Source organism: Manacus candei, unplaced genomic scaffold, assembly GCF_025592945.1.
Source record: "Manacus candei isolate 608988 ecotype Guabito, Panama unplaced genomic scaffold, ASM2559294v1 h1tg000046l, whole genome shotgun sequence".
Lineage (NCBI taxonomy): Eukaryota > Metazoa > Chordata > Aves > Passeriformes > Pipridae > Manacus > Manacus candei.
Window position 1 is genome coordinate 615,849 of NW_026138094.1, and position 22,964 is coordinate 638,812.

A 22,964-nucleotide genomic window follows, 5' to 3' on the forward strand; every position below is an offset into this window, starting at 1 on the left:
ACTGACTGACTGCTCTCCTTTTGGCCAAGACCTTCTCTGGCCTGTTCTCCTCTGCTGCAAAGCCTGGCTCTCCCTAACAATGGAGAGAGAGGACTGAGCTGGGGGTTATGGAGTGAAGAATGTTGGGGTTTGCTGCTTGCAAATGTTTTTTGCAGGGACCTGGTCTGAACTGACATCACTGGATTTTCTTGGACATTTCTAGCCCTGCACCCCCAGACTGCACAGCATCACAGGGGAGGACAGTTCTGCCAGCAGGGAACTCAGCCCTGAAGTCCTTGTTCAGGGTTCTGTATTCCAGGACTGGCAGGAAAACAGGGAGGAGCAGAGACAGCATCACAGAGTGAAACATCAGAGAGTTCCCTTGGATTAATCCCTTCCATGGAGAGGGGTTCAAGCAGCTGCAGGCTCTTCCAGGTTACACCTTCCAAATACCTGGGATCAGTGAGAAAGGGGCTGAGCTGTTGTTTCCATAGCCTGACTCTGGAAACTGCACCCAGACTTTACAGAGAAAGGTTCAGCACTGGACCTGCCCTTGTTCCCCACACAGGCAATAGCAGGGGGTGCTGGCAGCCCAGAGAATCCCCCAGGGCACATTCAGCCATGGCTGGTGTCCTTTAAAACACTCAGTGCACCCTCCAAAACGCTGCCTGCATTCCTGTGTTGCTGAAAGCTGCCTGCTGGAAGTGCTAATGTGCCGTTAGACTCTGTGTGATTATTATAGATGATAAACATAATTATTTTGGGTCCTGATTGCCTCTGCTGTCTCCATTCTGCTGCTGATGTGTAAAGCAATCTCGCTGTTATCAGTTTTATGGGCAGAGTGTGAAGACACAGATTTACTCCTGAGGGAAGAGCCAAACCTTCAGGGAAACGACCCCCCTGAGGCAGAGCTGTGCTGTGACAGACTCCAGCCTCTTGGAATGTGGAGTCTTTAAGATGCACCTGAACACCCTGCCCAGCCAAGGTCAGAGAGCCCCCCGTGATGGGTTTCCTTCTCCTGCTGTAAAACCCACAGCCAGAAGAGCAGCAATGACAGGGTGGTTGGACTGACCTCTGCCCAAGGCAGAGCTGCCAGGCAGAGCTCAGAGAGCTCAGCATTTTAGGCAGCTGAATAAAATCAAGTCTCCTAAAGCAGCACAATGGCCCATTCGACCTGTGGGCACTGTCTGTGGAGCTGGGATTAGGGGAATCCTTTCCCACCCCAGCCAGGAGTTAATTGCCTTCAGATAAGGAGCAGCAGATGCCTCAGAGCACCGACCTCTGACTTTTGTTTAAAACGCTGACTAATCCATCATCCAAAAGAGTGTAGTTGCTTCCCAGCCATGGGAACAAAGAGACAACACTGCTAAGCCCAGTGGGGAAAATGTCATTGTCCCTCATACAAGAGAGTGAGAGACAGCAAGCACATGCTGTGATACCTGTAGGGACCTGCATGGGATAAATAACCAATGGAAGGCCCACTCCTTGTGTTCTGTCATCTTCTCTCTACTGTCATATTGTCCTGTTTGTAGCCTTGGACTGTGAACTTCCTTTCATACAATCCCTGCCACATCCTGAGAGCAATGGAACTGGCAAAGTCTGGACAGCCTGCACGGCACTGGAAACTTTCCTGCCAGTGCAGGAGGAGGGAGGCTACAGGGAGAGGGCTGAGGGGCAGAAGGAATAGTGGGATTGGCAACTGAGGCTCACCAGGCAGCCCTGCTTCCCTCCACACTAACCCCATCATGACCTGGCTCCACAGAGACAGCCACTGCCTGGGCCAGAGCAATCTGGAAAACAACCCCTTCTTTAAGTTCTATTATTAAATAAATAAATCAATCCAGCTATCACGAGGCCCTGAAGCCAAAGCGGCCGAGGGGAGGCTTGGAGAAGCCAGAAAGGCTCCAGTGAGAGCAGGTAACCAGAGCTGTGTTTACCACAGAGCAGAGACAAGGCCGCTCACACGGGCGGCTGCGGCCCCACAAACATCCCCTCTGGCCTGGGGTGGCTGTGCTGCGCAGTTACACGTACGGGCAGGGCGACGCCGAGCCCTGGCTGCTGAACAATCAACTTTTATTCTCCCCAGACCAGCAAAGCCAAGATTTCAGTAAACATGCAACCCCAAAAATGCGCCTGCGGATTGGGTAGAGCAGGGCCTGGGCTCTCCCTGCCAGACTACAAAGCCCTGCTCCGGCGGGTGGTTTCACGGTGAGGTTTCTGTGGGGAGGAAGTGTTTCCAGTGGTCAAGGCAGGGAATGGGGGTTCAGGAGACCTGGATCCCATCCCTGGCTCTGGGAATCGGGAAAGCTCTGACTGCAGGCAATGCACACACTTGCAGGAGTCACTATCCCTCTGCCCAGCCCTCCTTGCTCAGGCACAAACTCTTGCTGTCAGAGGAGTGTGGAGGCACAGGCTGGTAACGCTCCCTGACCTTGCAGGGGGATTGCAGCGCTGTGTGATTGATGCCTGAAAGGCTGTCAGAGCATTCTGGATGAAAATCTCTCCGGAAGGTATTGGCAGACGTGCACATACGGGTGCAGACACGAGAGAGTCAGATATGCAGCTCACACACCCTCTGCTCCCTCCGTGCCTGCAAACCCCTACCCAGCCTGGCTACTCGTGTGCTTAAATATTTACAAGTTGGGTCTGCAGAAAACCTGGGGTTTAAAGTAGAGCAGCCAAAACTCAGCTGAACAGCTGCCCTCACAAACCCAACCCGCTGCTCTGACTGCCCAGACTCAGCCCCAGCTCTGCATTTTACTCACCAAACCAGGCCAGTGTGAAGCCAGACTGAGCCTGTGGCAGACACAGCCCAGACCTGCTCACTCCTGGGCTGGAACCAGTGACCTCCCCTGGCCCTTGGCATTGTTCCCTCTTCGTTTCATCCTTCATGCCATTAACATGCTGCTTACCCCCTCTTTCAGCTCATTAATGAAGACACTGAAGAAGGCTGGACCTAACCCAGATCCCTGTGGGCAGGCCTTGGGATAAACACCTCCTTGAGCAGCTCCCATCACCTCTTCCTTAGGAAGAACCTTGTCTGGAGGTGTGCAGAGCTGTTAGAGCAGTTCCTTTGCAGTGAGCCCCATGGGGAGAACCCACCAACTGCACCAACAGTTTCTGTAGCAAAATAGAAAAGGAAGCAGGAAGGAACATCCCACTCTCACAGGATGGCTCTGGTTTGAGCAGCCTTGCTGGGTTTGGCTGTTTACAGTGTTTTATCCAACTCCTGGGTTCACTTCCTGTCCTCAATGGACCTATTAACTTTCCTAAATGTTCTTTTACCTTGTTGGCTGCGTTTCAGAAATAGGTGGCAGGAGTCAATCACAGAGGACCAGTTTAAAACGTTGTAAGATACTTCCCTCAAGTGGAGGGAATAAAAATCACTCATCTGTGTGTCACAGCCTCTGCATGTACCTCAGTTAGGAGGAAAATAATGAGGGATGGACACCTAGGTGAGGTAGAACTTACCTACCTGTTTGAAAGGTGTTAGGAGCATAGAAACACTAGCAGGGATAGTGCAGAATAAAGTTTCCCACTCTCCAGACCTCGGGGCACCCTTTGTGGCAGATCCCAAAGGGGCCTGTGGTCTGACAGCCTGGCAAGTACCACACAGACAGCTCCTGTATATCCATGCCCAGGTGTTGGGAACAGCTTGAGTGCAAGCTGAGATGAGTGACAAGTGCTCCTATGTGGCATTTCAGCAGAGATGGAAGAGAAGATGCTTAGAAGCAGCTGGAGGGGTGAAATACCTGAGTCCTGCAGAACAAAGCCTCTCTGCCTCCCAGAGCAAGGACAGACAGGAAGGGAGAGCCAGGCCCAGCTGAGTGTGCTGGCAGAGCTGGGGGGGTGGGATCTGCACTCACCCTGAGGCTCGTGTCTCATCTCCTGATCACTGTTTTCCTCAAAGCAGGTAATGAAACATGAACAAAGAACTCCGATTTCACTGTAGTTTTTCAGTTGTGGAGATGGCAGCCCAGCTCCAGCCTCTTTCCTGTGCTCCAAGCAGGAGAACATTTCATCTCCTGCAAATGGGAAGAGATAAGAGGGGCTTAGCACGAGGCAGGATTTGTCTCTGTAACTGATCAGTCCAACAAAGGGACACACAACCCGTTTATTACTGGAAATTAATTGTGCCATCAAGGCAGACGCCTGCAATTACTTCTGTTAAATATTATCTTTCATTAACTGCAAAATATATAATTAATAAACTTGCCCCTTCATTTTTGTTGAGTTTTACTGCAAGGACCTTATTACTGAAATGAATCTCTCCAGCAGCACATGTCGACAGAACAGAGGAAGGTGCACGCCTCTCTGGGAAATGGAATTATGAGGGAGGAATAATCACCTCTCTTCGTGGCCAGGACTGTAGAGACACCCCACTCTGACACCAGTTGTTTAAGCTCGTGCTGCTTGGAAGCAGGCATGAAGAATCTGCTTTGGCTGGCAAGGATGGCTCAGTCTGAATGCAGCCGGGCTCATCTTTCACTGGGAAGCCTGGAGAAGCAAAAAATAAATTGCATTTTTTGATTTACAGTCCATTAAAGGAGTTTTCTGACTATAAAGCTGCTCAGAACGACCTCGGTGGTTGGGCTGGTTCTTTTATAGGCCCCGTGTTCCTTCACCTCCCAGTGCTGGGCTGGAGCCCCGTGACTGATTTGCTTTCCACGAACATCCCGACTGTTTGGATTCGGGGAGGTTTCCCAATTAGAAATGCTTCAAAAACGTTGCTGAAATTTGACTCCAAGCATAAAATTCCCCTCAGACTTTGTCTCCACTTGTGATCTTTACCTCAAGTTAGTTGATTGCCAGATCAACCAGGGTAATTAAAATATTTCCAAAGGCTGTTCCGGGCAACGCTTTTTGCCTCGCTGCAGGCGACAAGTGTTCGTGGTTTGCCCGAGGCTGATGCTCAGTCCTGCCTGAGCTGGCAGGGGCAGCAAGGATGCCAAGCATGGAGGAAAGGCTGCTCCATCACCATCCTCCCCACAGGGGAAGGGGGCACAGGGACACAGGGATCAGTGGTGGAAGGGAGGAGTTACAGCACAGAGATACAACAGGACATAAAGAAGCACACAGGAGGAGAAAAGGCTGGATGAATTTTAAGGGAACCTCAGGTTGCAGAGACATTCACCCCCAGCCTGGCAGCTTCAAGGCAGAGGAGCTCACAGAAACACATAATCACAGCCTCAGAGGTTGGAAAAGACCTCTAAGATCACCAAGTCCAACCATCTGCCCAGTACCACCACCATGGTCATCACTAAACCATGTTCTCAAGTGCCATTTCCACACATTTTCTGAACAATTCCAGGGATGGTGACTCCACCACTTTCCTGGGCAGCTCCCTTCCAATGCCTGACCACCCTTTCAGTGAAGAAATTTCTCCTAATATCTAATGTAAACCTTCCCCTGCTGAAACTTTCCCTCCAAGGCCCTGGTTTGGTCCCATTTTGGGCTTTTCACAGCATCACTGAGGTTGGAAAAGACCTCCAAGGTCACCGAGTCCACCCTGTGCCCCATCCCCCCCTTGTCCCCCACCCAGAGCACTCAGTGCCACATCCAGTCATTCCTTGGACACCTCCAGGGGTGGGGTCTCCACCACCTCCCTGGGCAGCCCCTTCCAGTGCCTGACAGCCCTTTCCATGAAGAAATTCCTCCTGATGTCCAGCCTGAACCTCCCCTGGCACAGCCTGAGGTCATGTTGTCTCGTCCTAAGTAGGGAAGGAGAGGGGTTCTCACCTTAACCATCGTGCAGAGCTTTTGGCAATGAGATGAGCTTGGGGAGGGAGAGGGTGCCAGTTCCTGGCCATCCACTACCACTTTGTCACCCCATTTTGCAGTTGAAAAGGGCTCTGTGGGTCATGTGTGTCAGAAATGCACAACCCCTGACTCGGAGCAGGTCCTTTCTCAAAAAACTGAACTACAGAACCTCACCCTGCTGCAGCCCTGAGTCCAAAGAAAGGGCTCCCTTCTCCACATCATTTAACTACCACTTAAAAATGGTGTTGGACAAATGTTAAAACAGCCAACCAATTTGATTACACAAAAATTTTAGAGTCAGCAAATTATCTAGTGAAATGATGCATGTAGAAATGTTAATTCAACAGCAACTGAAACTTTCCATAATTCTTACCATCTAAAGATGATGATTCTCAGCAAAGAAAAGAGGGGCCTGAGCATACTGTCCTTGCTGAAGAAATTATAGGAATATTCTAGCTCTCACCTACACTACATGTCACTACATGCAGTGACACAAATAGCAGGGGCTGAGGGTGAGTTTAGAAGTGGGTTTGGGATGGAAGCTCTGAAATCATATTATACAGCTCTTTGCCCTGGGTTTGCTCTGGGAGAGAGGCTCATATATCAGCCCATTCCCACCACGTGCCTCTGTGCAGAATCTTTCTGTGCAAAAGTCTAATTTTACTGTACAAAAGCCTCAGGACACCTCCCTGTGTGCCAGGCACGCTCCTGCCCTCAGCCCCGAGGAACCCCCTGGTGCACACGCGCCAACTTCCAGGCGCTGTGTCATCCCCCAGGATCCCTGCTGGCTCAGAGCAGCAACGCTGGAGAGGGAAAATGCAAGAGTTAAACAACTTAACTCTCTGGCTGTCGGGCTGCAGGAGGGGGAGGGAGCAGGGAGGCAAAGCATCTGGCTTCCCTGCTTCCCTAACAGCCTGGCGGGAAGGCTGCTGTCAATTCTGCCTTCTGCCTTGTTGGAAGAAAGTAGAAGTGACAAGAGGCCCTCCAGGCAGGCAGCCAGCAACCAGAAATTCAATTGAGCCACCTTCTAAAACTGGACTTCTTTTGGAGACCCTTTCCCTGAAATTGTTTTGACTTAAAAAAAAAAGACTGTCATCGCGGTTCAGGGCCAATTCATCACCCCTGGTCTCCTGGCTCCGCTCCCTCCGCGAGAGCAGGATTTGCACAAAAGGATTTCAATTTTCTGGACCGCTCTGCAACCAGCCTCCCCCACAATAAATACACAGACACATAAATATGCACACACACACACACACACACACACACAAACAGTGTTATTTATAGGTGCAGGCATTGCCACAGACAGAAGCACACACGGGTGTGTTCCTTTGCTGGATAACGTGAGGGCTGGAAGTGCTAAAGCAGCTGAATTTGCTCCACATTCGCAGCTCAGGAAGCAGAGTGTGGGCCATACAGTCTGTCCCCAGGGCTTAGACCAACTGGTTATTGGCTGGTGCTGTTGTTCCTCTAACAAGCCCCTGGAAATATCGCTGGGGCTGCAGAGAAATGCAGCTGGAAGAGCCTTTCCCTGTCAGCAGCAATCTGTCACTGCGGGATCGCACCCGCCTCGTGCAGCACAACAGCTCCTGAGCTGCGTGTCAGAGTTAGCACAAAGGTCAGTCTGCAGGTAGGCTGGGGGGGGTTCTTTATTCCTGGGAATGTGCAGCCAGCTTGAGGCACCGTCTGGACGCTGCAGCAGGAATTCCAGCCTCACATATGCCCGGCTATAATTTCAAACGAGGGAGCATTTCCATTACAAACCCCATTTTTTCCCCCATGGATTTATACCTCAGCTATTGGGCTCTACTTAGGGGTGGACCTTCTTGACAGGCAGGGAGAAACTATTTTTCCTGTCCAACGTTTAAACCCAGCTCAGCCTCTTTTGCTTGTGAGATGGAGAGGGAAATTACGTATGCACACAAACACTCCCAGGCACACACAAAAAGCTCACACAAACACATGCCCACAGAGAGATCTCCTACCAAAAAAACCCAGACAAGCCAATGCAAATAAGCTCGATTTTAAGAGTTGAATTAATTTGACTCTATTATTCTAAATTATTAACAAGTCTCAGCAACCTTAGAACACAATAACCACACTTTCATCTGGGTTAAGTGGAAACAGAGAACGTGCACTGATATAGATGATATCAGAACAAATCTGTGACAGCGAAGTTGGAGGCAGAAACCCGAGCCCCTCTCCCTGCAGCAGTGTGTTAACAACCCCTGGATGCTTCCCCTCCCCTGGAATATTCCAGTGCAATGAATCACCCTCCAGCAGCGCCAGAACCCCCCTATTTTCCTGGCTGCCAGGTGAAACCTGACCTGCCCAGCACTCCACTCTGTTTATGACTTGCTCTGCCTTACTAAGCCCATTTTGGTGGGTTTTTTTTAACTTGCTATCGATTCTACTTTGATGTAGTCCAATAAAGCACATTGACAGAAGCAATTTATGTTGGCCAGTGTCTGCAGTTCCAGAAAAGCCTTCCTGGCATATGAAGACAGGTTAATCATCTGGCAAGTACCAGCAATACCCAGTTATCCCAGTTTACCAGGCTCATTCAATCCATGTCTGTGGCTGAGATGAGGAACGACCTCCTGTTTCTTCCACTCTCAAGCAGAAATGGGTATGATTCTCTCTCTGATCACTTCCCAACACCCCATAGAAACACTGGGAAATGTGACAAGGATTTTCCCAGTCTTCAGTGGAAAATTCTGCAAGTGGTCACTGAAAGGAATTGAGCATTTCCTCACTCCTGATGGCACAGAAACCAATCCTATGGCATCAGGGCTGGCACTGGTACCAGCAGGGCTCAAGCACCTGGAAATTATAAGATGCTCCTATTCCCATCTGCTGCACAGGTGTGTAAATGCAAATTTTGTGTCACAAAAATCTTGATTAGGCAGCTAGGAATACTATGGATTTATCCCATCAGCTGGAGCTCCCCATGACACACTCTGTTCCCTCTTCCTTTCTTGGTTTCACACCCAGACCTTCCCCCTGAGGCTGGGGAAGCACTAAGAGTATCATTCAGGGAAGGTGTTTAGTAGATGCTTAGGTGGCTCCTTGGTGCAACCCAATAGTTTCCTTGCCTCTTGCTAAGAGAGGGCAGAGGAGGAGAGCTGGGAGCTGCAGGGATTGGAACACTGAGCCAAATTTAGCCACAGGGCAGTTTAAAGTTCCTGTTGCATTTTTCATCTAAGTACAGTAAATCCCCCCTCTAAGCACCAGCCCAGGTGGCCACAGCTCTTGGAATGCTAACTGGGTGAGCAGCAGGTATTGGAGAGAGTGTGTAGCCAGGGATAGAGGGAGCAGCTGGAGAGGGACAGTGTCCTTCCAGGCAGGCAATGCCACCTGTCAGCAGCACTCCAGAGGTATCTGGCCATGCTGGATTCTCATCCATCCAAAGCTTCCTGCAGTCACCAAGCACTGATAGAGTTTCACTCCTCACCAGCTGGAGCCCCGGGAACAGGAACTCTCTCCAGAGGAGCCCAGGAGCTCCTCCACAGGGAGGAGGATGAGGGGTGGATCAGAGAGGCTGCACTGTGAGTGACACATCAGAGAGGGCCATCGGGCTCCTCCTGTGCCAAGGAGAGCCATGGGTGGTGAAAATGCAGCTCAGCACCTACCAAAGGAAAAGGACATAAAGAAAATGTGGCCTTAAACCCCACCTGGATGTGCTGCCTCCATGCCAGACTCCAGCTCCAGCTGCAGGAAGGGGGGCAGTGGGGGGCAGGGCACATTTATTTGCCATCAGACCACGAGCACCTAACTCAGGGTTCTTCATTTATCAAAAGAAAAGCTGAAGAGCCTCCTGTCTCCTGCCAGAGAACCCTGCACAGCACCAGAAGGAGGAGGGTCTCCTCCCCCACGGCTCCCCCCGAGCTCCACGGGCACTTGGCTGTGCCCAGGGATGACGGACAGGCGGGTGGCTGGTGAGTGTGACAGCCAGGCTGGAGCACAGCAGGAGAGCCAGGGACAGGGAGAGGGGCTGCAGCAGCCCTGGGGGACACGTGATGGACACAGGAGTCTGCACTGCCTCAGCCTGTGACCCCCCAGCACGTGCCTCCCCCAGGATCCACCACAGCTCCCATATGGCAGTTCCGAGTGATTGGACCGCTGGGGCCTGTCAGGACAAACACACGGCGCTCCCTGGCATTCCACCCAGGAGTTATGGAGCTGTCACTCGCCCAGGCTGGCTCCAAACAGTGCCAGCAGGCCTTGCTGCACGGCCTGCTTCTCACCTGATTGGCATTTTTGGATGCTGTTACTGAGAGGCATTTTTGGAGCTTCGGGACCTGCTGAGGAGAATGAGGCCAAATTCCCAGCCCTTCTGCCTTCCCACTTCTGCCCTGCTTTCTCTTTTCTGGAAAGTTTTCCCATGCTAAGTATAGTTCTTTAACAGGTGCATGACCAGAGGGGACTGTCAGGGACACAGCTGTCCCCACAGAGGCCTGGATCCATCTCCATCTGTCTCACTGGAGCTATCCATGCTGCCTAGCCCAGCTCCTCGGACACAGGCTGGGGGAGCAGCAGAGATGCAGACAGGGAGGAAATACAAGTGCACACACACAGGGAGGATGGTTATTCCAGGGAATGCCACAGACAAAGCCTCTGACATCAAACTAATGCATCCTTTGAGGCTTTAAAGACCCCTTGCCACACGCAGGCAGTCTGCCAGCTAACTCATCTCTCTTCCTTGCCATGCTAACAGCCTGATGCCAAGGTCAGGCTCTAAATGAAAACTGACTGCTCTGCAATCCCCTGTGCCTCATTTGGGGATGCCACAAGACTCGTCAGAATCAGTGGCAGAAAATATTTGACTGGGGCCACGGCCAGTGCGATGCCTGAAGGGGTTCCCTTGCCCAGCTGCCAGTCCTGGCTTCCACCCTGCCAGCCCCACACCAAACCCCTTCCAGCTGGGAACCAGGGCTGGGCTGCAGGTGATGTAAGACAGAGAGCTGAGATCCCTGGAACACCCCTCAGAGTGGACAGTGGACATCAGGAGGCACCTCCAGATGTGCACAGTGGTGACAAGGTCCTAACTTTGTGGGGGATAGGTGCTGGGGTGACCCTCCTGGACATAGTTGTCTCATCACTGTGTAGGGGTTACAAAAATATCAGAAACAGGGATAAGCAACAGCCCTGCTCACAAACCAAAGGTGCTTCCTAACCCTAAAAGGTCCTGGAATAATTTCAGGCTGATCAGACATGAGGAAATAAGCATTTTGCAACACCCCACTGTGTGTTGCAGCAGGAGCAGCTGATCTGGTTCACAAATCTGGGTCCCAGGATGTGGCTCAGCTTAATGGAAGGGTGATGAAAACCATCTGCAGGGAACAGGGTGGCACTGGGACATCACCACCACTGAGAGGACAAAGAGGGAGGTTTCTGCAGTCACACTGTGCCACCAGAGAACGTGCTCCACGCTGTGCTCCAGCCACAGAGTCCCAGGTCTGCACTCAGGGAACCCAAAGCCCAACTCCCTGCTCAAGGGCAGCATCTGAGGCTGCAGGAAACTGAGCCACAACCAGCCCTCAAAACTCTGCCTGAGGCTCAGCGACGTGGTGGGACGGGCTGGGTGAGAGGGATGTGTACAAATCCTCAGCAGGGGGAAAAGCATTTCCCTTCTTCAGTTCTTTGTTAAAATGAATGTTAAAATGAAACCACACTGCTGGTAGCAAGGTCTGCCTCCCGAAGGAAGAACCCTGTATCCCGGGATCTGGGGCACTGCAGCTGCAGGGACGAGCTCTGAGGCCAGGGAGGTGGCACAAGGCAGTGCCAGTGCCATCTGCACTGCCCAGAGACCCCTCCCTCCTCAGGGGCTCCTTGACAGGGCTGGGTGCATGTCATAGCAAGGTTTGGGGCTCCCAACACCCACTTTTTACTAAGGCACTACTCTAACACTGTCACACACAGACACCAGCAGGAGTTTCATCAGCAGGAAGAGCAGGATGAAGTTCAGATTTACTAATCCCAGCACTGACTACAGGGATGGTATCACCTGAACTTGCTTCTTCAACTGCCTTCCCTTCTTATGTCTCAATTTCCAGCCCCTGCTCCAGTTTTCAGACCTACGTACGATGACTTTCCTTCCCTCCTTTCACAACCCCTTTCACAGAGAAGTGCTGACTGAAGCTCTTTGGGTCTCCAAAGACTATTCCATCACCTCGGTGCTGCCAGGGCTGCCAGGCTGAGTTATCACAGGTCCTGCCCTCCCCTGCCATTAATACCTGCTCACCAAGGCAGCCCTGGTCCAGCCCAGGCAGAGAAGGACAACCCTGAGCTGCAGGAGTCTCCCACAGTAAGGGAAGAGGTATCAAAGGGAAAGAAGAGGAAAATAAATATACCCCAGGCATCTCTGGATAGTCATAATGGAGCTTGGATGGCCCCAGGGAGGGAATGAGTTACTGGGAGTCACAAACTTTTCAGCTCACCTTGCACCAAGGAGCCTCCAGCCAGGCACCATCCCCAGCCCTGGGCACAGTGTCCCACAGCTCCCATGGCACAGTCTGTCTCTTCCTGTCCCAATCCAACCCCTTCCTGCCAGGTCACACTCCTGTCTTGCTGTCAGGACCTCTGTGACTGTGCCAGCCAATGCCTGTAAGTCATCTTCCTACCAAAGCCCAGAGTAAACCAAGCCAGAAGCAACACCAGCACTTGAGCAGCACAGCTGGAACATCTGCAGCATTATGCAATCCCCTGTCTGGACAGATGTGGGATTGAGAAAGGGTTTTACTGCCCTTCCATGTCCTCATCCAGCTGAGAAAGAGCTGGATGAAAAACACAAGACATGGGTGAAGTTCTCATTGTTTTTGCTCTTAATCCCAGATTCAGAGTGCCTGAGCTCCAGACTCCTGCCAGCACCCAGCAATGGTCACTCCCTGAATGCACCAGTGCCCAACAGGCCCTGTCACCAAACACAGGAGCTGGGCCACCCACCACCACACACCCAGCTAAGGGATCTGAGCAGCCTTGGCCAAACCTCACTGCACCATCCAAACAGCAATCCAGCAAGGTCTGATACACCCCATGGATTACAGCTGATAAACTAAGAATCCATAACAATATTGTCCAGACAGGGATTGGTCCCAGGAGCCCCAAAACACTCAACTTTACTGCAAAGCTTTCAGAAAGAGGGTGTGTGTCCTTCAGCCCCCAGCTCCTGGGACCCTGCATGCCAAATTCCACTTTTGTTACTGCAAAAATGGCATTCTCAGCTCTCACAGCTGAAGACTCTGAGAACATGGCTCAAGGATGAAAGCCCTCCTCCCCAGACCTACAATAAATAAAGAGAGTTAAAGCCACATTTGTAAACTCAAAGGATTTGAAGCCAATTTTGTGACCTTCTCAGGCAGTTCTGGCACTCTCTGTAGTTGGGAGAAGTGGGGCAGAATAAAGGGGGTTTGACCAGAGGACTGGGATGGCTCCATCCCACATGGGGATTTCTGGAGGTGGAAGGGCTGGCAGAGAGGAGGCACAGGGAACAAAAGCAGACATTTGAGAGACATTTACAAATGGATTTCAGAGCCAAAATTTCCCGGCAGTCCCTCCTGCACATCTCTGCAAACCAACCTGGCCTCTGCACGTGGGTTGAGGACAATTTAACCTGCAGTCTGAACAATAGGATTAAGCACTGGATCAGCAGAAAAATGGTTGCAGATCCGTATGATTGTTACTGGAGAGTGATTGTTTCCCTGAGCACAGTGTGCAAGTGTAGGTGCCTTTGTGAGATTTAATGGCCCAATTATCCCAGGCTGCTGCCACCTCCCCCCAGTTCTACATGCCCAGCCCTGCTCTCCTGCCTCCATCCCCTCTCCTGTTTTGCCAGCTGGCAAACACACCTCTGCCACTCCTTCATGGGTAGTCCTTGATTTAACTTCTCCCATGCTCAGGGATGCTCAGGTGGTCTCTGGGGTGGGTATGTCATCCTAAAGATGGCTACTTGGGAGCAGGACTTCTTTCATGAGTGAAAATCTAAGTTTTTACTTAATTAGCAAAAATCTAATCAAAAATTCTTGTTAGAGTTGAAGTTGTGCCAAGCTCTCCTCCTAAACATCACGGTGAGTCACCATCCTGGTCTCCAACAGCTCTGGCCTCTGTCACTCACCACCTGCTCAGCATCCCAGCAGGCTTCCCCTGGCATTCCCAGCAAGAGGTTTGGTGGGATGTCCAAGGAAAAGAGGATTGACAGGGCACTGACAGACAAGAAAGCGCTTCTATCACCTGAAGTAGCTGTGAGGAGGTTACACCTGGCCATAGATCAACCAGTCTCCTGTTAGCCCCACACTCCCCCCCTAAGGAATATCCTGCAGATATTCTGTGGGCAAAGAGACTCACCTTTGGTACAGAACCAAAACCCAGCCCAGCCACGGGAATGGTCAGTGCTGCTCCTCCCCAGCACGGCGGGGTAAGGCCACAGGGAGAGTTAACCACAGAATTCCAGAAGGGTTTGGGTGGGAAGGGACCTTCAAGACCATCTCGTTTCACTCCCTGCCATGGGCAGGGACACCTTCCACTAGACCAGGTAGATCCAAGCCCTGTCCAACCTGGCCTTGGACACTTTTAAATTAATTACAGAGTTCAGAAAGGGGCAGGGACTGGCTGGGGTGGGGAAGGGACAAAGCTCCCCTTTGCTCTGCCTGTGGTAGGTCATCCAGGACCTATCCTGAACACCATCAGCTCCTCACCAGGACATCAGAAAAGCAGTATAACAACCAGAATTGGAGAGTTTCACCACAGGATTGGACATTTATGTGCACAAGAACAGCATCTGCAGTGACTCCAGCTCCAATGACAATCAGAGCAGCTCCTGACTCTCCTGCTGCCTGCCAGCTGGGGTCAGGGGGGAATCTCCCCTCACAGGGAAGTATTGCACAATTATGGGCATTATGGGATTTTTATGCCTTCCTTTAAGGCATCCGGCTTGGCTTCTGCTGGAGACAGGATGCTGGGCTGGAAGCACTATTGGGCTGTTCAGCTCAAACAGTTTTTATGTCCTAATACAAAATTAATGGTTCTCTCACTGTGACTCCATGTGGCAAAGCTGCCTGCTCCGGGCATTCCAACTGGCAGAGAGAAAGTGGGGCTGAAAACTCATTTCCTACACCAGCACAGTCACCCCACACTCTCTGGGGAGCAACCTGATGCTGGACCCTGATGGGCTGCAGTGCTGAGCTCCTGCCTTGGGGGATCTCTCATCCTCCTATGCCAGGGATACCAGATCCACAAATCTCTGGGATACAAGTGGGTTGTGCAGGCACCTGTGTCCCCTAAACCTGACTGTGCCACCTCTTCAGCAGCCTCTCTCGCTGCCTGTCAGGTTAGGCAGGAACAGCTGTCTTAAAAACTGTGTTTCAGGATCCACATGGAGGTTCCTTCCGATTGTGTGGAACAGCAGCTCATCCATCACTCAGACAGCCAGGTAGAGCCACTCATCTTGACTCGGTGACACCTTTTATCTACAAACACCCAGACTGACTCACAACCAGCTGTGAACCCCATCTTGACTCGGTGACACCTTTTATCTACAAACACCCAGACTGACTCACAACCAGCTGTGAACCCCATCAGGAGGTTTTTACCAAGCCAAGGGCCTGTTTTCCTGGCTCCCATCCAGTATGGTGCTGGAGGCTGGAAGAATTGCTTGCTCCCACCAGGACTTTTTCAAGGTTTTTCTGAACAGACCCTGTGCCCCCTGTGACTGGAGCAGGCTGGTTTTGTTGAGCTGATTACTTTGGTGTCCAAGTGGGAGCCGAGCTCTGCAGCTGCCCTGTGTGTGGTTGGCTTGTGGCTTGTCCTGAGGGAGTCCATGGCACTGCTGGGAATTCTGACCCCAGAGTCCTGACTCAGGTGTTCTGCAAAACCACAAGACCTGCTGCCTCCAGGTCTGTCTTTGTGCTCCTGTGCCTCTGCTGGGGACAGCACAGGGATGGAAATGGTAGGATTTGACCCACTGGACCCACAGCAAGGAGAGGTTTGAGCAGCAATTGTCTACCCACACAGTGCAGCTCCAGAAGCCTCTTCCCTTTGTTTTTGTGTCCAGCTGTAACACTGCAACAAATCCCACCATCCTCATCTTCCTACATCCATCAGATCCTCTCGAACACCTCTCCACCCCACTGAAGGCTCCTCTGCCTCCTCCATGCCACTGCCATTCCCAGCTGTCTCCCACTGTCTGCATGGCACTGCCCAAAGCCCTTTCCCACATTCCCTGCCCTTCTTGGCTCATCAGCTGCCCAGGTCCCAGGCTCCCCACACAGCCTGAGCCACCGACCTCGCTGGGGCCTGCAGGGTGACCCCAGACAGCCCTGCCCACCGGGCAGATGGGGCTGGAGTCAGCCAGTGGGCCCAAGAAGGCCTGGAGGAGAGCTGGCACTGACAGGCATCCTCACCACGTGTGCTGGGTTGCCTTAAAGGATGGGACCAACCTCCCCTAAAGCAAATAATTGTGCACTATGACCTTATGGGGGAGCTTCCACCCTGACCCAGTTGGCAGGCAGCTTATTTCACTGGGGAAAAAGGACTAAAAAATTAGGACCTGACTCTGAAATAGGGAATTTCTCCCAGTGGTCCTTAGACCTCAGTGACAGACTGATGGCACAGAATGATGAGGCACAGAACCAGAGCCCCTGAGCCCACCCTGTGACACTGAACAGTGCTGTCCCTGCCTTGCCCCCTTTAACCACAGCACTGTGCTGAACTCTGCCTTCACCCCCTGGCTCTCTCCAGGGGAACAGTGTCCTTATTCCTACAGGGATGTTGACCAAATCATAAAGATGTAATGACATTGTCTGGGCTGACATGCTGATCGATGCTTTTCATGCAAAATTATGCTTTCTGCGACTAATAAATATTGATCCTTTTTGTTGCTGTGCAGCACTGCAATAAAGAGTGACTTAAATGTCTGCCAGCACTGAGCTTCCTCCATCGTTTTCCAGCCCCCAGCTCCCTGGCAGCATCCCTTTGCATGTCCTACTGACACTGGTGCCAGTGCCTGATCCCAAGGAGGGCACAGAACCTCTGTGAACATCCACCTCCCTCCGTTTTTCTGTCCTTTGAATGGCACTTATGTTACAGTGGTTCCTGGGAAGCAGTAGAAAATAAATGGAACTGGGGAGGGGGAGCAGGGTCACGTCCTGGGCACATTTAGGATAATAAACAGGAGAAAGTGGGCCAAGTGCAGAACAAATAGAAACATTTAGGGTTGCTTGGCAGGGGGATGGTGTAAGCTCAGTGGGCTGGGTCAGACGGCTGCAGACTCCTTAAATCAAAGCTCTGGAGCTCGGCAGCAAATGCCTGGTGACAGGCTCTGCTGGACACAAGGATCCATTCAGCCCTGCTCAACTGATCCAGGTGGCAGCAGCCATGCTCTGTTTGCTCCTCTCCTGGAGAGGGGTCAAGCAGGGCCCTGCACTTCACACCCACTTGGTTCCCTCACCTCCACACCAGAGTGTCCAGCAGCAGGGGTTCCTGCTGCTCAAGGGATCCCAGAGGGATGTGATGGTACTCTGGGGTTGTGTTCCTGAGCTCTCATGGGGCTCTGGGACCCTGTTTTTTCCAGGTCTCACTGCCTCTTCTCCTCCCATCTCCCCCCATCACGGGCAGAAGAGCCCTTCCCTGTCTCCTAGGAGCTGCACTGGAGAACATGAGGTGTGAACTCAGATCCGGGACTGCAAAGGGATTGATGATGACAGGAGGAGGCCTGGCTTCAGTCACTGCTGCCTGGCAGCCAGGCAGTGATTGGATTTGTGCTCTACACATATTTTGGGATCAGACTAAGGGATTGGATCCATACTTATCGTGAGCAGAGGGGTTCAGCTGCAGCAGTGAACCACAAAGAAGGAAGGGCCAAAGGTCCATGGTGCTCTGTACAATCTCAGGGAAATGTGTCCTGTTCCCCCCTCCCCACACAGACAGCTGAGTGCTGAGAAAGCTTTTAAGGCAAAAAACCTATAAATAAAGAACGCTGTCCCTGGAACACAGAGCTTAAAATATGATGGCATCTCCCCCAGACTGTGAATGGGTTCCCTGAAGAGCTCCCCCAGTCCTGAGACCCTCCCTTTCCCCACTCCCCTCCTGGGAAAATTGGAGAGGCAAAGGGCTGCTGCTCCAGCAGATTTGCAGGAGTGGGAGTTGAAGAATCAATGAAGCTCTGAAAGCCAGTGGGGAAAGTCATTCTGCACCTTCCTGACACCAGGAATAAATGATTCAGCGTGAAAGGAAAAAAAAAAATACAACAACCCTCAAATGAGGCTGGAATTACCCACTGGAGAGATATTTCATCTTGAGGAATTGTGTTTGCTGCAGTGTTCATCTCACTGAGCCACAGCAAGGCTTTAATATCCAGCAAAAGGTCAAACCTAAATGGGAATTGGGAGAGCCTGCTGGAGCTCCAACTCCAGTGCCTGCACACACAGCCGAGCTCCCAGTGCCTCACACGGAGCAGCCACACCAGGCCAAGGCCTGAAACAGGGAGTGGAGCTGAGTTGGACCTGCAGGAAGAGCTCCCTCTCTGATGGGATCCCAGGCACAGCTCAGCCCAACCACGTCCTGCGCTCGCTCCCTTTGGACGGGGCACGAAAGGAACAGACCCGGGTGTCTTGAGCAGGGTGAATCTGGGGAGAAGCTTCCTGATTTTCCACTCAAAGGATCTAACTGATAGTAAAGGAAGGCAGGATTTCAAGGCACCTGAGGGCTGCAGGGGGCAGCTGTCAGCTCCTCCTCAGCTGGGACATCAGTGCTTGAAGGATGCAAGAGACTCTGCCAGTGCCCTGGTCCTGACCTGCTCCGAGCCCAGGGTGGTCTGGGGGCAGTGGGAACTCTCTCCTCATGCCCATCAGCTCCCCATGGACAGACAGTTCTTCCCACTTTTCCCAGTTCTGCCTTGGTACTGCTGCTGTCTCCCTCCACACACACACATCTGCTCAGCCTCTCCTTGGTTAGTGTGCACTCCTTCCCTCGGACTCAGCTCTGCCCTCTGGGAGCCTGGCATCCCTACCCCAGGCTGTAGGAGAGTTCCAGAGAGGAATTAGGCAGACAGGAGGTGGAGGGAAAGCAGAGGTTCCCAGGCAGCTTCCTCCCTCCTCTTCACCATGACAAAGGTGAGAGTCCAAGAGAAGGAAGGAGTGAACTGAGCCCTTCCTGTAACATCCATCATCCTCCCAAGAGGGAACAACGCAGGTCAGTGAGCTGAGCTGGGCAGAGGGGGAGGTTACCTAAAGCAGAGCTGAAAATCTGCTTAAACTTTAGGGTTTATAACAAAACTGGTCCCAAGCTACAGGCAAACTGCAGACTCTGCAATGAAACAGGAAGATTTGGGAACTAGCAGCTCTCCTGACAGCCTTGTGCCTTCCACCTGCCACCTTGGTCATCCAACACGACCTGGAGCCCTCCTGCTTTCCTGTTCAGGACCAGCCAACACACCTCCACCCTGCCCTGCCCTTCCAGGTGTCCTTTCAGCCCTTCCTGATGAACAAGCTGCCATTCCTGATGGGCATCCTGTGCCAACGTGGATAAACATCCACTGGGGAATCACCTGAAACTACCACTCTCATTTCCACTTGTGACTCAAGCCAGACTTCCCTATGTACAGAGAGATTAAATTTCTCTAAGGTTAACACAAGATAATTTTTTGTTCAAATATTTACAGTTAAAACTCACCAGAAAATCAACAGGATTCTGCTGGACAGTGCTCAACCACCCACAGCCCCCAAAGGCAAACAGGGTTTTATGTGGTATTTAAAGCATCCAGAGGCATCCAGAATTCAGCCCTCCCAAGTGTTCCCCGGGCCAGACTGGGTCCCTGCCATACATCCATGGTTCTGAGGGAAGTAGGAAGAGGGAAGTAGGAAGAACTTGCTGTCTTTTTCTTCTTAATAATGGTGATCATGTGGACACAGCCAGAGCGGGTCACCAGCCCCTCACAGGGTCACACTGACAAAGGAGGTGGAGGCCATCTCTGAACTGCACCCAGCAGCCACATTCTTGGGAAGCCAATGCTGTGGAAAAAGGGGTCAGGTTGCCTCTCCCCATGTTTGGCTTTGTGGAGCTGTTTGTGTCTCCTGGATCCAAGACTTCCCTGGCAACACAGCAGAGCTGTCCTTTGGAGGTCTTCTCCTTTCTATCTAGGATGTTTAAATTCAAGCCTCAAACTTGTGGTTGGTAGGGAACGGGGGCAAACAAACAGCCAAACAATCTGCTGTCAGTTCCTGACAGTCTGGCCTGCAACAGTTATCCCTCCTGTCCATGAGGAATGCCCGAGCACAGAGGCATTGGCTCAAGGGCCTGTCACAGAGCTAAACTGCTCAGGCTTAAGTACAAGAGAAAATTAGAAAAAAACAGACAATAAGTGTATTGAAACATTTGGGCTTTGCTCCCTCCTCTATAAGGTCTGTTGTTTCACTGGCAGAGGGAAGGCTGGACTCACCCACAGCTGCACTGAACATCTGGGGGCTTGAGGAACATCCCCTGACTGCTTCTAAACCTTTCTGTTTGCTGCTCCCCCACCTCTGACCCTCTTTTTGGCATGCCAACCTCCATTTCCAGCCTCCCTCACGCACTGTTCCTGTGTGCAGGGTGTGCACTGAGGTGCCAGGGGTTCCTGGGAGGTAAGTACAGCTCAGTTTGACAGAGCTGCTGGGGAGGTGCAGAAGCTCAGGTGGAAATCACCCTCTCCTCTCTCTGCTCCTTTCCAAAGCTGAAGGGGTTAGAGGGAAGCTCACCTCTGTGAGCCAGTGCTGAGGAACACTGGCTGGATCCCTGCATGAGAAGCTCTGAAGGGAGCACAGACATCCTCAGGTGTTAATCCCATGGGATGAGTTGGCTTAACAGCCACCTTTCCCTGGGTGGACAATCAGCTTCCACAGGGAGTCAGTGACTTTCTGAGACTTTTCAAACAGACAGTGCTTTTCTGGGATGAAGCTCCCACCTCTGAAGGGTTCTCATCTCTCCCAGTGCCCTGGGGCTTTCTGCTCACATACACTCTGCTCTCTCACACAAGACATCCTGCAATGCCACCTCATGCCAGCTTCCCTCTCTGCTGGATGCAGAAGCATTTCCATGCAGCCATGGTGTTTCTGGATGATCCCTCAACTCCACCAGGCTCACAGGGAATGCAGGAGTGTACAGGACTCCTTCCTCTGGGTTGTCACCATTGTCCCCTCTGACAAGGCAAGCCCCAGCCTTGCAGCTGGTAGGTCAGCATTCCCTGTGCTGCTGAACAAGGAAACACAGAGGAGGGAATGCAGACAATATCCTAAACAAATCTGCTGTTTACAAAGTTCCCTGTAAACTGTTTACATTGCTGGGGAGAAACCATGGAGGAACAGCAGCTGGACCGTGTTCTTCCCAGTGGGAAGAACTCCACTCCTGTTTGCTGCACTCCTGTGGGATGGAGTGGAGCTGATGCACGTCTGGAAAGGCTGCAAACGCATGAAAGGAAAGAAGAGGCAGCAAAATCCCAGTACCACCCACTCCCCCAGCCTGCCAGGACCTCTGGCTGCCTCAGCACTGCCTCCCAGAGCACACTCCGAGGGACATGGCATGTCCTTGGGGTGCAAGGTGGTAAGGGACAGCAAACCTTGGGCTGCTGAGCAGTGCCTGGGGTGGTGAGGCTGCTGGCAGAGGAAGCAGCCCTGGAGGAGCCAGCCCTGACCCTCCCTGGAGCCCCTTGGCTCTCAGACACATGCGAAGTGCCTTGTGACTCTCATGCCTCGGAGCCGCGGTGTGTGGTGCCAGCGGCCGCTGCTGCATTATAGACATGGCTAAAAATGGGGCCTCAGAAAGGCCAGCAAGAACATTTCGAAGTGCTGGCATAAAATAAAAGCCTCAGTGTGCCTTTAATCTGCCCTGTTTCCTGTCCATGGAAAGCTCTTTGAAGTGCCTGTGCACAGGGCAGTGCTGGGACACCCGTGACCCAGCTGACCAGGGCCCCGTGGGCTGGAGACACAGCGTGACTGCCCCAGCTGTGGGGCTGCCTTGGGGGGAAGGCATGGAAGGGTTAAACCCAAAACCCACCCTGGATCAGTCCCCTTCACACTGGAAGGTTCATTCTGTTACTTGAATAGCTGAGCAGGATGTGAGAAAACAAGGCTTCCACTCCAGGAAGGTGATAAGTGCTCTGAGCCCAGAAATAGCACAAAGGGGGGTATGTGGGGATGGGCAGCCAGCTGGAACAGCAAGGACAGGGAAAACATCCTCCCTATACATGGTATGGCAGCCCTGACCTGGTGGTTGGAAAGGAACACAGGTACAATGACTAAAAAAACAAAAAAAAGAAAGTGGGCAAACTCAGTTGTCCAGAGAAGCTGTGGCTGCCCCATCCCTGCAAGTGTCCGAGGCCAGGCTGGACCAGCTTGGAGCAACCTGGGATAGAGGAAGATGTCCCTGCCCATGGCAGGGGGTGGAACTGGATGAGCTTTATGGTCCCTCCCTACCCAAACCATTCCATGATTCTATGAATACAGGTACAAAGATTCTAAAAAAAAAATGAAAGTGGTTAAACTCACCCATCTGGTGTCCAAGGGCAAGCAGAGACACCACAGAGCTCCATCAGCAAGAGGCAAGGGATGTTCATCCACATTTACTCCCAAACATAGAAGAACTCCACTCTTCAGCACCAGTCCTGCCTTTACTCTCCACCCAGCTGTGTCCCTTTCCTGACCAGGAAGAGGATGGAGGGGTCTCCCAGCAGAGGCAAACATCCCAACCAGCAGGAATGTCAGAGGCATCTGCAGGACCTCTCACAGACTGAGCTAAAAGAAATAAAACAGGGGGAAAAAAACCAGAATTTGTCAGGACAAGACATAACAAAAGATCATCAGGTTCCTTTGCTGAAGTAAAAAACTCAAATCTAAGCACATTTTTCAGAGCCAACCCCAAAGAAAATTGGGGTTTTGCTTTCAGAAGCTTTCGTGCAGTTACAAACATGTCAGCCAGCTAAATTTCTGAGTGAGAGACTCTCCAGAATGAAACCTTGAGCCATTTAGTTTTAAAATAAGTCAGAAGGACTGAAGCTGTAATCCCACACGAGTGCTGGGTGGGATTCCTTGGCTGAAAATTACTTGCTCAGCTTGACCTGAACTTGGAGGATATTTTTGCTTGACCCCACGTGGCTCAGGCCCAGTGACAGGGACCTTCAAACCCCGGTCCTTGCAGAGGAGCATCAATCCTCAGGGATACCCCAGTGCTCCCTCAGCCTTGAGAAACCCACTGGGTTTCTCAAG

At 51.9% G+C, this 22,964-nt stretch overlaps 1 long non-coding RNA gene across 1 annotated transcript in view; it reads right to left on the minus strand.

Annotated features, from left to right (window-relative positions):
- LOC127475107 (uncharacterized) overlaps window positions 1-22,378 on the minus strand; it is a 49,886-nt gene extending 27,508 nt beyond the window's left edge. Inside the window, exons 1-3 of the long non-coding RNA XR_007906092.1 lie at window positions 22,248-22,378; window positions 4,328-4,476; window positions 3,846-4,004 (exon numbers count right to left, since the gene is read on the minus strand). This is a non-coding gene — a long non-coding RNA (uncharacterized LOC127475107). The remainder of the gene's footprint in view (window positions 1-3,845; window positions 4,005-4,327; window positions 4,477-22,247) is intronic.
- Window positions 22,379-22,964: the final 586 nt, after the last annotated feature.